This window comes from Lagenorhynchus albirostris, chromosome 10 (genome assembly GCF_949774975.1).
Source record: "Lagenorhynchus albirostris chromosome 10, mLagAlb1.1, whole genome shotgun sequence".
Taxonomy (NCBI): Eukaryota; Metazoa; Chordata; class Mammalia; order Artiodactyla; family Delphinidae; genus Lagenorhynchus; species Lagenorhynchus albirostris.
This window is the reverse complement of record NC_083104.1, coordinates 16511048-16527190: the sequence shown is the minus strand read 5'-3', so window position 1 is coordinate 16527190 and position 16143 is coordinate 16511048. Positions and strand designations below refer to the sequence as shown.

At 37.2% G+C, this 16143-nt stretch overlaps 1 protein-coding gene across 1 annotated transcript in view; it reads right to left on the bottom strand.

Annotated features, from left to right (window-relative positions):
- The window catches only part of CNTN3 (contactin 3), a 313770-nt gene that overhangs the window by 212746 nt on the left and 84881 nt on the right, over positions 1–16143 (bottom strand). The gene's annotated exons all lie outside the window — the stretch shown is intronic.

Here is a 16143-nt window from a genome sequence, read left to right as displayed (position 1 = left end):
TTGGAATTAACAATGAATTAGTCACCAGAGCCACTCAAAACAGCAGCCTACAAATTCCACTCTCTCTCGCACGTCAACAGACACCATAAAGGTGTCCACACACAAAAAAGTGAATGGAGTCACAGGTTCAGAGGATGTGAATTCATGAGTCACTACCCCATCTCACACCATCACACACCATGCCTTAAGTTTTCTTTCTTGACTACCTTCCACAGATGATGGGTCTTCAGTGACTATGCAATAAGACGAAGAAAAGAGCCACTTCTTCCTTGAAGAAAAGAGCCACTTCTTCCTTGAAATAGTCTCCCAAGGTCACTCATCACAAGCTGGGGCTCAGGTCTACCTGAGACAGTCCTCTTTTTTTTTTTTTTTTAACTGTCCTTTTAGTTAAAAGGAACAAACTGCCTCCTGTTTAAGTGACAGGTGGGAATATTACCTTTGTCTCCCAGGTGGGAATATTACCTTTGTCTCCAGCAGTGTCATAAATAAGAAAAGTAAACCCAGGTGGTATAAAGAGAAAGCAGTAAGTCAAATACCAAGGTAAGAGCTTAATTCCTCAGCTTCCAGGCAGAAGCTGGAAGAGGAAGCACATTGGCAAATCTAGGGCCAGGGAGGGGTGCAGGAGTTTTTTGTCTTTTCTTTTTCTGCCAAGATCAAGTTTGTTGTTTTTCCTTCTTTTTAAGCAATAAATACCCAAAATGTAGTGTGACCAAAAAGCAGTGTTTCACACTCAGCAGATGCTTTTCAAAATGAATAGAATGCTGAGCAAACATTTTATTATCAGCAATATTTTAATCTTAACCATCTAACATGGGATTTTATAAGTAGTAGTATCGCACTGACCCAAAACTGCACGATTGCATTTGTAATCCAAGGTCAGTTATTTCAGGCTCCAATGATTGTGTCATTGACTTGAAAGATAAAAGAAATAATAAATAAAAAAGGATGCTGAATAATTTTCATTTATATATTTATCTACTGAGGGACAAATAAATTCTAACATTTCAGTCATTTATAGACGTCATTTACCTTCTCACTTTCACTGACACCCTTCAAAGAAAGAAATGTGGTGCTCCTTGTGGGCATTGTTAGCTAGCCTTCTGTAAAAACAAAAGAAAACTGGCAGTCACTGGACAATTACCCACCACAGAAAAATGGCTAAGCCTTTCCTTACCACAGTTGGCAAATAAAAAGTTCTTCAATAATATGATACTGCTTTAAGCTTATGGAAAGCCATATCAGAACAGATAAAATGACTATCTTCTCCTATAGTTTCTTCAAATTATACACAGAGAAACTTATATATGTAAAGATGCATCCGTAATTTGATTGTTCCCTACCACATAAAATAATTTTAAATTTAAAAATATCTTTATCTAAAATAGCATCCAGTGTTGCATATCTAATCACAAAGTTCTGTCACTTGACATTGTCTCAAGCTTAAAGTGTGGACTAATGATCAAAGAAAGCAACATGGAGAAGTGAACATAAATTGTATCTGCATGTCTCATGGATGGGGAGGAAAAAGTGACAGGGCACCTTAGGGTTCACCAACAAAACGGGATTAAGGAGCCCTACCACTTCCCCAATTAAAATATGCAGCAGTTTTTGAGTAAGAATCCATATTACTTTTCAAAGGTTTTCCTTTGAAAGTAATATGGATGCAAAACGGTGCCTGTTTATGGATATTCTGTTACATCCAAGCTACGAATTTATGGAAATGGGAAGGGGGTCTAGGTGCAGGTGAGGCTTGGTAAAGATGAATGGCCAACGGCAGGTGATCCTAGAAAGTGGGGAGAGGGATCCCCATGGAATACCCCTCAGGCTTTTTCACTGTCACAGGATCCGAATGATATATTAAGAAAAAAAAAAGTTTTAAAACTGAGAGAAAACAAAAGATAAAAAGTATGTAAGAGTTGGACACCACACAGCTGACGTGAGAATTACAGAAAAACATAGTAAAACACCTTGCACAGTGCCTACCACTGAGGACAGCCAAGCAATGATGGGCATTATTTTTATGCAAGCTCAGAGGCACTGACTGACAGCTGGTATTAGTGAGGAAACGGCTGATTTCCACACTGGTGATCATTTCCAAACACTCAGCAGTGAGCTGGATGAATCAGCAGAGTGACCTGAAGCGATACACATTAGTGGGTGTCCACAATCCATTCCAGAAAAGCACTTGACAGTCCTCAAGAGGGAAAGACAAAGGAGATAAACACAGAGGCCAGGGCTGGAATTGTATCATGAATGGCAATGTGTCCCTCAGCCACCTGGCCCACCAAGGCAATCCCGAGCCAGTTAACACCAACTAAGCCTCCCACTTTTTGACTTCGGAGCCACTCTATCTACCTCATAGGCACCATTTTCCTTTCGGCACCCCAGTCTCCCTGGGGCAAGACTTTCTGTCAATTCACTTGAGCCTATTCACCTGGAGAGCAAGTAGAAGATGCTGAAAATACATTAAAATGTTTTCAACACACAACTCCTTCCAGTGCACCCCTAGTCTGTTGTGCACACACACACGCACGCACACACACGCACACACACACCTGCCTCCCAAACACTGCAAAGTATCAACACTCTCCCTTACCCAGCACCACAGAGGAACCATTTGGTTCTTTGCTGTAGGAGGATCTACAACACACCACACTCAGAAAAGGCTTAGTGCAGCTGAAAGCCCCAGACAGAAACTCAGGCAATCTAGAACAAGACAGCACTGGACCAGTAACTCAGTAACGGCTGTGTGTGAGACAGGGCCTGAAACACTCTGAACTGTACTGTTCTCACTGACAATGTGAGCAAAGCCGGCAACACAGAAGCATGTGTACAAAAGCATACTGTATGTGCATGAGCATAAATGCAATCCAGTTTCACCAAAGGTTACTGTTATCAATGTGTTTCCTTGCTTTCTTACCAACTATTTCTTCTTGGTGTCACTATGAAGACACCTCCCTTTGATCTTGATCTCCTGCCCTGATACCCCAGCCACGCACACACACACACACGTATACATGCGCACATAAACTGGGTTTTAATCTTTTGGTTTCAACAGACTTCCAGCTCATATCACCCAGACACTCTTCAAGCACCTCAAAACTCAACATGCCCAAGATACATCCAAATCCCTTCCTCTTTCTGTGTTTCTTATTTCTGTTAATTTTCTCATTATCTCCCCGCTCAACTTCAAAACCTCAAAGTCCCCTTCAACAATCTCTTCTCCCTCACCAGGCACAACCATCCAATTGTCCGTCACATCCTTTCAGTTGTGACTCTGTAATTTCTCTCATCTCCCATCTTATCTTTTTGACTCCACCTGCACTAGTCTGCGCATAAGTTATCCCTCACTTGACAGTAACTTCCAAGCAAGCCTTTTTTAGTTTTTCTTCCTTCCAATGTATCCTACAAACATCCTATTGGGGCAAAGGTCTGTATATAGCAAAGCTAAGATGCCAACATTCCTGACTTAGCAATCTCCAGGCCCAACGTTTTTATCTAGCCTTCCTCTACCTCTTCTCTCCAAGTGTGCAATGGGCAGAATTTAGATTTATAATTTCCAATGGAAGTATAACTATGGTTTATAACACTGTATTCTATAAGGGAAATTTGTTGAGAGAGTAGAACTTAAATTTTATCACCAAAAAAGAAAGATACATAACACATATATAAGTTTACATTTTCTAGTAATAAGAAAGGAAAACGAAACAGGTGAAATTAATTTATTTGTATACTGTATATATCCCAATATATCAAAATATTATTAATCTAATATGCAATCAATATAACTGCTAATGGAATGTTTTCTATCCTTTTTTCATAATATGTCTTTGAAATCCAGTGTGTATTTTACACTTCTGACAACTCTCAATTTGGATTAGCCGTGCTTCAAGAGATCAACAGGCCCATGTGGCTAGTACCAAACACACTGGGCAGCATAGATCTAGAGAAACATAGTCTGCGTTTGAAACCTGGCTCCACTTAACTGCATGTGACTTTAAGCAAAGTAATAATCTCTCTGTACCTCAGTTTCCTCATGTAAAGTAACAAAAATAAAGTTATTAGGAGAATTAAATGAAATTAATTAACAAAAACAGATTGATTAAGCTGGGTTGACATGCAATACATTCCAATATACATTGATCGTCATTATTAACAAAGCTACTGCATGCTTGCCACAAATACATATAACTAGGAGCCAACTCTATTTTACACTTTGCTCTAACCGTGAATGAATTTTTTCTGCCTGACTGAATGTTTGTGTCCTCCCCAAAGTTAAAGCCCCAACCCCAGAGTGGTGACATTAGGAGGAAAGGCCCTTGAGAGGAAATTAGGATTAAATGAAGTCATGAGGGTGGGGTCCTCATAATAGGATTAGTGCCCTTATAAGAAGAGACCATAGAGCTTGCTCTTTGTCTCTCCCTGCCTTGTGAGGATACAGCAAGAAGAGAGCCAAATGTAAACCATTAAGAGTGTCCTGTGAGGAAGTGATCAGCCGGCACCATGATCTTGGACTTCTCACCCTCAAGAGTTATGCGAAATAAATTTCTGTTTAAGCCACTCAGGCTATGGTATTTTGTTACAGAAATCTGAGCAGACTAAGACACTGCCTTGTTCTCTTAGATTATGTCCAGTTTTAACATAATGGTTATATCCATGGGCTATGGAATGAAGCTGTCTTATAGATTACTCTTTGACTTCCCTTATTAGCTGTGTGAATTTTAGGAAATATCTTAACTTCTCAGAACCTCAGGCCCTCATTTACAAAATAGGGATCACAATAGCACAAGGTTCAGAGGATATAACTCAGGCAAGGCCCTTTGCTCAGTGCTTGGTACAAAGCAAGCACTCACTACATGTTCACTCTAATTATTATTATATTAAGACTCATATCAAATGCTGTTCTCTCCATAAATATTTTTTCTTCCTTCCTTTCTATAAGATCTGTCTTCTTAGAGCTTCCATGCCAGTTTTTTAGTATTTTTCGTAAATAGGATCCTAAATCTTAGCATTTTTTTCTCCTCTCATTGTTTGCATGTGTCTTCTTTCCTTCCTAGACAGACAGCAACCCGAATAATTCATCTTGGACTCCTCCACAGCACTTACCACAATGCCTCACACAAAGCAAACACTCAGTAACTGCCTGACAAATGGCAACTCCGGTCACAATGTAAGAGATGCACTGTAGAAAGGAAGGAAAAGCAGGCAGAAAGATGAGGAGCAAGGCCAGGGAAATAGTTGAGATGAGAGATAATAAAGACAGGACCTGCCTACGAAAGGTGTACCGGAAGTGGGAATAGGGATGGGGTGAGAATAGGGGACAAGGAAGAGGAAGAGTAATTTAGTGTAACAGCATAACCACTGCCTTCCCTTTGCAAAACATGTGTCAATTGACTAGAATCAAGATTCCTTTTGTTGTGGCTTGTATAAATGCATAGATATGTGTGAGTATGTTATACTCAAAGTTCACCATTATTCATGAGTTAACACTTAAGAATGTACCCTTACATACCAGGAACCCAAATCCATTTAGCTCTGCTAATACAATTCATGGAAAGACGTAATTTGCACAGGGGTACTTAAAAACACTTTCATATGATGAGTACTTTAAGACTGCTTAACACTTAAGCAATAGTCAATGAAATTGGTTTGAATGAGCACTTTATTTGCAGGAGTCAGTGAACCAACCGACAGATACTTTTGAAACAACAGCTACCTTAAGAGCTAAATAAAATTATGGGTTTTATTTAAGCTTATGTGTTTGTTGAACTCTAATAGCATTTCAAATACACATTATTCCAAAGCCTTCTTAGGCACCATGAAGCTTACAAAAATGCAATAGGTGGAGATCAAGGTTATAGGAACAAAACACACCAACAATGTTGCTTTTTTCCCCCCTGATTTTCACATGCATACTCTGATAAGCCATCAAGATTTAAACAGGATAAATGAAAAGCAATTCAAGATTTAGGCAACTGAGGGAATTATCTGAAGTAAGTTTACTGGTGAAAACACGGAGGATGTCAAGATTTATAAGCAGAGATCAGCGACACCTCCATTTCGCCAGTATCAATGCTATCAAATCATATTACACTACACACAAATAAATACTATAGAAAAAAACGACAGTCATTTGAGCTTATGACAACAGTTTACTTGAAGTGCCACATCCAATGCCACAAACTCATTTTCTCAGTGATTACAGGGTGGTGGTATTAGAACCAATTGAAAAATATTCCCCAATTATCTCAGAGAGAACTTGGAAAGTTTATTTTGCTTCCAAAGCTTTCCTTAATCACTATTTGTATGACAGACTAGCACAGAAAGACTTTCACATTAAGATGACAAAGAACAGGATGGAATATATGATTAAGGGCACTCAAAGATGTGTACCAGTAGGCTTGGTTTGTATTTGCACACAAACTACTGGCTTTAAAACAAGCAGAGTTTATGATTTGCCAATGCAGCCCAAACATGTCTCTTTTGTTTGTATATATTGTCCATTACACACTACACTGTTAAAGGAAGCCAAGGCTCATCTCATGCTTGACGATCACGCATTTTATCCTTATTTATAATATCAACAATTTTTAAAAAAATAATTTAATCTAGGTGATCTAAATCATCTCGTAAAGGTATGGTCTCATAGTCTCAGTTATAATATATTCAGGGATACCTATGAGTGGACACAAGCCTTTACTGCCTTGGTAACTCCTGAAAGAGGCCAACATAAATTTCATAGGTTAATGCAGCTCTGTGGAATAGGGTTATGCCAGGTCATAGGGGCTAGAGGTGGGGCATTTACCACTTTTGATGATATTTAAGCCAGAAAGGGGGAGGGGTGGGAGACATGTCAAGATGATTTCATCAAGGACCTGGTGTCTTCTGATTTCTCTGACCTCAATGCAAGAATCAGCTTTTCCCTCAGGCTGGCTTCCCAGGTGATTATAGGTTAGCCACCTTCAGCAAACAGGATGTCGGGATTCCTCATTCAGATACACTGGGAGAAAGGGCACTTCCCACAAAGGTTGAACAAAAAGTCCGTGAATCAATCAAATCTTATGGCCAAAAAAAAAAAAAAATCCCATAAGCTCAATGGCTTAAGCCAATCACTGGGGCAAATCAGATGGGTCCATATATGGAGCTCTGCATGGAGTCAATCTCTTCCAGGCCTCAGGGCTGCTTCATCATTGCAGAAAACAGTAGATATCAGAGATACCAACACAATATCCACTACAAGAAAGTTAAACACAACTAAAAATCATCTTCCCTTTTGGATTAATGGCTACTTATTTTCATAAGTAATTTCTAGCTACTACCAAAATAATAATAGATTGCAATGCGTTGATTGTTCACTACAATTTTAAGAGAATAATTTGATGAAATAACAACACTAGAACTTTTACAGATATATGATATTTTCCACGATGGTGTTTTAAACTAGGCATCGACAATGATTTCAGGTATCCAAGGAAGCTTCCCTTTCCAAAAGACTTTCATTTGCCTTGTTAGCAGTCCCACTAAAAGATTAAAAGTAAAAACAGAAGAGTCTCTGCAAAGTTTAGAATTTCCACATGCATTGATTAAGGATTTACCTACATTCACCAAGTACTGACACCTGAAATCAGAACTCATCTGACAAGGGATTCAGTATTTGCTGCTAATACACACTCAGGAGACACTTACAACTTTTCATGGGAAATCAGAAAGTCCCCATTAGCGGGTGTCTCTGTCTCACTGTGAGGATACAGACACTGGCAGTAGAAGTTCTGGGAAGTACTCCTTGGTGTGAGCCCTCCCAGAGTCTGTCATTAGCCCCACCAAAGAGCCCAGGTAGGCTCCAGTGTGGGGTTGTCTCAGGCCAAACAACCAACAGGGAGGGAACCCAGCCTCACCCATCAACAGTCAAGCAGATTAAAGTTTTACTGAGCTCTGCCCACGAGAGCAACAGTCAGCTCTACCCACCACCAGTCCATCCCATCAGGAAACTTACACAAGCCCCTTAGATAGCCTCATCCACCAGAGGGCAGACAGCAGAAGCAAGAAGAACTACAGTCCTACAGCCTGTGGAACAAAAACCACATTCACAGAACAGACAAGATGAAAAGGCAGAGGGCTATGTACCACATGAAGGAACAAGATAAAACCCCACAAAAACAACTAAATGAAGTGGAGATAGGCAACCTTCCAGAAAAAGAATTCAGAATAATGAGAGTGAAGATGATCTAGGACCTCGAAAAAGAATGGAGGCAAAGATTGAGAAGATGCAAGAAATATTTAACAAAGACCTAGAAGAATTAAAGAATAAACAGAGATGAACAATACAATAACTGAAATGAAAACTACACTAGAAGGAATCAATAGCAGAATAACTGAGGCAGAAGAATGGATAAGTGACCTGGAAGACAGAATGGTGGAATTCACTGCTGCAGAACAGACTAAAGAAAACAAAATGAAAAGAAATGAGGACACCCTAAGAGACCTCTGGGACAACATTAAATGCAAAAACATTCGCATTATAGGGGTCCCAGAAGGAGAAGAGAGAGAGAAAGGACCCGAGAAAATATTTGAAGAGATTATAGTCGAAAACTTCCCTAACATGGGAAAGGAAATAGGCACCCAAGTGCAGGAAGCACAGAGAGTCCCATACAGGATAAACCCAAGGAGAAACACATCGAGAAACATAGTAATCAAATTGGCAAAAATTAAAGACAAAGAAAACTTATTGAAAGCAGCAAGGGAAAAACGACAAATAACATACAAGGGAACTCCCATAAGGTTAACAGCTGATTTCTCAGCAGAAACTTTACAAGCCAGAAGGGAGTGGCGTGATATACTTAAAGTGATGAACGGGAAAGAACTTACAACCAAGATTACTCTACCCAGCAAGGATCTCATTCAGATTCAATGGAGAAATCTAAAGCTTTAAAGACAAGCAAAAGCTAAGAGAATTCAGCACCACCAAACCAGCTCTAAAACAAATTTGAAAGGAACTTCTCTAAGTGGGAAACACAAGAAAAGGACCTACAAGAACAAACCCAAAACAATTAAGAAAATGGTCAAAGGAACATAAATATCGATAATTACCTTAAACGTGAATGGATTAAATGCTCCAACCAAAAGACACAGGCTTGCTTTGCACAGATACAAAAACAAGACCCATATATATGCTGTCTACAAGAGACCCACTTCAGACCTAGGGACACATACAGACTGAAAGTGAGGGGGATGGAAAAAGATATTCCATGCAAATGGAAATCAAAAGAAAGCTGGAGAAGCAATACTCATATCAGATAAAATAGACTTTGAAATAAAGAATGTTGCAAGAGATAAGGAAGGACACTACATAATGATCAAGGGATCAATCTAAGAAGAAGATATAACAATTATAAATATATATGCACCCATAAATATATATGTACCCAACACAGGAGCACCTCAATACATAAGGCAACTGCTAACAGCTATAAAAGAGGAAATCAACAGTAACACAATAATAGTGGGAGACTTTAACACCTCACTTACACCAATGGACAGATCATCCAAACAGAAAATTAATAAGGAAACACAAACGTTAAATGACACAACAGACTAGATATATTTAATTGATATTTATAGGACATTCCATCCAAAAAGAGCAGATTACACTTTCTTCCCAAGTGCACATGGAACATTCTCCAGGATAGATCACACATTGGGTCACAAATCAAGCCTTGGTAAATTTAAGAAAATTGAAATCATATCAAGCACCTTTTCTGACCACAACGCTATGAGATTACAAATAAATTACAGGGAAAAAAAGTAAAAAACACAAACACAAGGAGGCTAAACAATACGTTACTAAATAACCAAGAGATCACTGAGGAAATCAAAGAGGAAATCAAAAAATACCTAGAGACAAATGACAATGAAAACACGACGACCCAAAACCTATGGGATGCAGCAAAAGCAGTTCTAAGTGGGAAGTTTATAGCAATACAATTTTACCTCAAGAAACAAGAAAAATCTCAAATAAACGACCTAACATTACACCTAAAGCAACTAGAGAAAGAAGAACAAACAAAACCCAAAGTTAGCAGAAGGGAAGAAATCATAAAGATTAGAGCAGAAGTAAATGAAATAGAAACAAAGAAAACAGTAGCAAAGATCAATAAAACTAAAAGTTGGATCTTTGAGAAGATAAACAAAATTGATAAACCATTAGCCAGACTAATCCAGAAAACAAGGGAGAGTACTCAAATCAATAAAATTAGAAATGAAGAAGGGTAAGTTACACCACAGCAATACAAAGCATTCCAAGGGACTACTACAAGCAACTCTATGCCAATAAAATGGACAACCTGGGAGAAATGGACAAATTCTTAGAAAGGCATAACCTTCTAAGATTGAACCAGGAAGAAATAGAAAATATGAACAGACCAATCACAAGTAATGAAATTGAAACTGTGATTAAAAATCTTCCAACAAACAAAAGTCCAGGACAAGATGGCTTCACAGGTGAATTCTATCAAACATTTAGAGACGAGCTAACACCCATCCTTCTCAAACTCTTCCAAAAAATTGCAGAGGAAGGAACACTGCCAAACTCATTCCATGAGGCCACCATCACCCTGATACCAAAACCAGACAAAGATACTACAAAAAAAAATAAAATTACAGACCAATATCACTGATGAATACAGAAGCAAAAATCCTCAACAAAATACTAGCAAACAGAATCCAACAACACATTAAAAGGATCATACACCATGATCAAGTGGGATTTATCCCAGAGATGCAAGGATTCTTCAATATATGCACATGAATCAATGTGATACACCATATTAACAAATTGAAGAAAAACCATATGATCATCTCAATAGATGCACAAAAAGCTTTTGACAAAATTCAATACACACTTATGATAAAAACTCTCCAGAAAGTGGGCATAGAGGGAACCTACCTCAACATAATAAAGGCCATATACCACACACCCACAGCAAACATCATTCTCAATGGTGAAAAACTGAAAGCATTTCCTCTCAGATCAGGAACAAGACAAGGATGTCCACTCTCACCACTATTATTCAACATAGTTTTGGAAGTCCTAACCACAGCAATCAGAGAAGAAAAGGAAATAAAAGGAAAACAAATTGGAAAAGAAGAAGTAAAACTGTCACTGTCTGCAGATGACATTGATACTATACAGAGAGAATCCTAAAGATGCCACCAGAAAACCACTAGAGCTAATTAATGAATTTGGTAAGGTTGCAGGACACAAAATTAATGCACAGAAATGTCTCGAATTCCTATACACTAATGATGAAAAATATGAAACAGGAATTAAGGAAACACTCCCATTTACCACTGCAACAAAAAGAATAAAATATCTAGGAATAAACCTACCTAGGGAGACAAAAGACCTGTATGCAGAAAACTATAAGACGCTGATGAAAGAAATTAAAGATGATACCAACAGATACAGAGATATACCATGTCCTGGGATTGGAAGAATCAATATTGTGAAAATGACTATACTACCCAAAGCAATCTACAGATTCAATGCAATCCCTATCAAATTACCAATGGCATTTTTTACAGACTAGAACAAAAAATCTTAAAATCTGTATGGAGTCAGAAAAGACCCTGAATAGACAAAGCAGTCTTGAGGGAAAAAAACAGAGCTGGAGGAATCAGACTCCCTGACTTCAGACTATACTACAAAGCTACAGTAATCAAGACAATATGGTACTGGCACAAAAACAGAAATATAGATCAATGGAACAAGATAGAAAGCCCAGAGATAAACCCACACACCTACAGTCAACTAATCTATGACAAATGAAGCAAGGATATAAAATGGAGAAAAGACAGTCTCTTCAATAAGTGGTGCTGGGAAAACTGGACAGCTACATGTAAAAGAATGAAATTAGAACACTCCCTAACACCATTCACAAAAATAAACTCAAAATGTATTAAAGACCTAAATGTAAGGCCAGACACTATCAAACTCTTAGAGGAAGACATAGGAAGAACACTCTTTGACATAAATCACAGCAAGATCTTTTTTGATCCACCTCCGAGAGTAATGGAAATAAAAACAAAAATAAACAAATGGGACCTAATGAAACTTAAAAGCTTTTGCACAGCAAAGGAAACCATAGACAAGACCAAAAGACAACCCTCAAAATGGGAGAAAATATTTGCAAACAAATCAACGGACAAAGGATTAATCTCCAAAATATATAAACAGCTCATGCAGCTCAATATTAAAGAAACAAACAACCCAATCCAAAAATGGGCAGAAGACCTAAACAGACATTTCTCCAAAGAAGACATACAAATGGTCAAGAGCCACATGAAAAGATGCTCAACATCACTAATTATTAGGGAAATGCAAATCAAAACTACAATGAGGTATCACCTCACACCAGTCAGAATGGGCAGCATCAGAAAATCTACAAACAACAAATGCTGGAGAGGGTGTGGAGAAAAGGGAACCCTCTTGCACTCTCGGTGGGAATGTAAATTGATACAGCCATTATGGAGAACAGTATGGAGGTTCCTTAAAAAACGAAAAACAGAATTACCATATGACCCAGCAATCCCACTACTGGGCATATATTCAGAGAAAACCATAATTGAAAAAGACACTTGCACCCCAATATTCACTGCAGCACTATTTACAATAGCCAGGTCATGGAATCAACCTAAATGACCATTGACAGATGAATGGATAAAGAAGATGTGGTATATATATACAATGGAATATTACTCAGCCATAAAAAGGAACAAAATTGGGTCATTTGTAGAGATGTGGATGGATCTAGAGACTGTCATACAGAGTGAAGTAAGTCAAAAAGAGAAAAACAAATATCGTATATTAAAACATATATTGGAACCTAGCAAAATGGTACAGATGAACTGGTTTGCAGGACAGAAACTGAGACACAGATGTACAGAACAAACATAAAGACACTAAGCGGGGAAAGCTGTTTCTAGAAATACTCAGCATGTCATATATTAAACACTTGGATGGACTGCTGACTCTGACTGGAGCTCCCTTCCCTAAATACCCACGAGATCAACTTGTTCGCCACAAACTCTTAGCCCAAATGTCACCTTCTCTATGAGGATGGACCTGATGACCTCTGGTAACTCACTTCTCAGCCCCCCACACTCTCATCTTATTCTGCTTCTTTTCCTTCACAGCACGAGCATCTACTAAATCAATATCATTTTCTACCCTGACATGATGGAATATAAACCCCACAGGGACACAGATCTCTGTCCATTTTCTTCACTGGAAACAATGTATGGCACATAACAGATGCTTAATAAATATTTTTAAAAGAATGAATGCAGCCTGGTGTTTTGGAGGAAAAACATGATTAAATTCACCTTCGGAAAAATTCCCAGCCAAAAATTACTATTTGCCCCTTTGCTACAGAGAGAAACATGCAGAGACAGAACAACAGAAGGAAACAGTTTTAAAAATGCAGAAAATAATGGATAACAAAACGCTTAAATCTGAGAAAATAGAAAACACAAATTATCAAGCATTTGCTATATTTATTGAGTTTACGTCTTTGGATAAACTCTACTCTACACAACTGAATTCACATAACATGTTTTTACTTGGCATTTATCTAGAGATCTTCCCTACCTCATGAACAGATTTTAACTTTAATACTTAAAAAATGACCCAATATTGGTTAAGAGAATATCACACGCACAAGCTGGCTTTTTAATCTAAATTTTATGTAAATCCAAAACGAGTACCAATATTCAGTACATAAAGAACTGTACGCAATCAATACTCTTTAGAAAATTAGTCAGAGACAAATTCTTCTCCATACTATAATTATAAAGATTACCAATTCTCTAAGTAATACCCTACATATAATTTATCATATATCAATTAATCCAGTTCTCCTTTACCAACCTTTATAGCTTTTTTACCAACATACCCAGAAAATCAAGTTGACCTTTAAATTTTTTAATGTCTTAATATTTTAATAAAATGGATACTGCTTTCTCCATAAATTCGTTCATAAGTCTGTAAAACATTTCTAAAAAATATTGAAAACAAGCAATACAATTTGCACACAGTGTAAAATTACAACTCAAAATTTTAAACCTTTAAAATACTGATCTCATTTTCTTTAGCTATACTTTTACTTTCTGAGTATATCTACCTGTTTCCAACTAATTGTAAAAGTTCAAGGTTATTTCTATGAAAGTTGATATTGCGAATAATAATACTGCTGTAGTGTATTCCCTTTCATTTTCTCCTTGTACAGAAGAACTCAAATATAAAGTTTTGTAAATGAAAATAATCCAAAAAAAGATTTATTTTGATATCTGTATTGGTCTTTCTCCAAAAACTATTTAAAACAGTAGAAATTTATAAATAATTACTCCTTTTTTCTTCAGTGCTAGATTAGTAGGAAAGAAAATGTTTTAGGAAACAAAATTGAGGCATCACAGTGGAAAACCTGTTTAAAAAAACTGTATTTTAAAAGTTGGAGGTTTGAATATCATTTAAATACTTCAAGAATGTTTAAGTTTGAGATAAGGGCTTGGAAGTTTACTCCAATATAAACATGTTTTCAAATAACATATGTTCTACCTGACAATGCATTTGGCCTCGTTCCATACCAATTTCCTCCTCTTAGAAAAGAAAAATGACAAGCTACTTTTTTTTTGCTACTTTCCTTAGGTATCATAAAGCACTTGTGTTTATCTAGAAGGTAGGTCTTCTTCTCAGATGGATGCTGAAATTTTTAGAGGTAAGAGGTGATAACTTCTGTAACTTACTTTCAAATGGTGTAGTCAATCAAACAATGAATGGAAAATACACACACATATGTATATATATAGAACAAGTACAGTAAATGGTACAATAGTTAAATCTAAATTGTGCATATATACTTTATTTAATCTAATTAATTTAATTTAATTTAAATTTAAATCTAAATTGTGCATATATACTTATTGTACTTATTGTACTATTGTACTTATTGTACTTATTGTACTATGTACTATTGTACTTATTGTACTTATTGTACTTATTGTACTATGGTACTTATTGTACTATTCTTTCAACCCTTTAGGTGCTGGAGAGTTTTTATAATAAAAAGAAAGAAAACTTTGCAAACAAATCAACGGACAAAGGATTAATCTCCAAAATATACAAACAACTCATGCAGCTCAATATCAAAAAAACAACCCAATCAAAAAACAGATGGGAGACCTAAATAGACATTTCTCCAAAGAAGACATACAGATGGTCAAGAGCCACATGAAAAGATGCTCAACATCACTAATCATTAGAGAAATGCAAATCAAAACTACAATGAGATATCACCTCACACTGGTCAGAATGGCCATCATCAAAAAATCTAGAAACAATAAATGCTGGAGAGGGTGTGGAGAAAAGGGAACCCTCCTGCACTGTTGGTGGGAATGTAAAATGATACAGCCACTATGGAGAATAGTATGGAGGTTCCTTAAAAACTACAAATAGAATTACCATATGACCCAGCAATCCCACTACTGGGCATATACTCAGAGAAAACCATAATTCAAAAAGACACATGCACCCCAATGTTCACTGCAGCACTATTTACAATAGCCAGGTCATGGAAGCAACCTAAATGGCCACTGACAGACAAATGGATAAAGAAGATGTGGTCCATATATACAATGAAATATTACTCAGCCATAAAATGGAAAGAAATTGGGTCATGTGTAGACATGTGGATGGACCTAGAGATGGTCATACAGAGTGAAGTAAGTCAAAAAGAGAAAAACATTGTATATTAACGCCTGTATGTGGAATCTAGAAAAATGGTACAGATGAACCTGTTTGCAAGGCAGAAATAGAGACACAGATGTAGAGAACAAACGTATGGACCCCAAGAGGGGAAAGGGTGGGTGGGATGAATCGGGAGCCTGGGACTGACAATATATACACTAATATGTATAAAACAGATAACTAATGAGAAACTGTACAGCACAGGGAACTCCACTTTGCTGTACAGCAGAAACTAACACAACATTGTAAAACAACTATACCCCAATAAAAAAATAAAATACAATAAAATAAAGCAAAACACTAATCGTTGTACACGTTACTTCATTTTAAAAAATCCTTGTCTT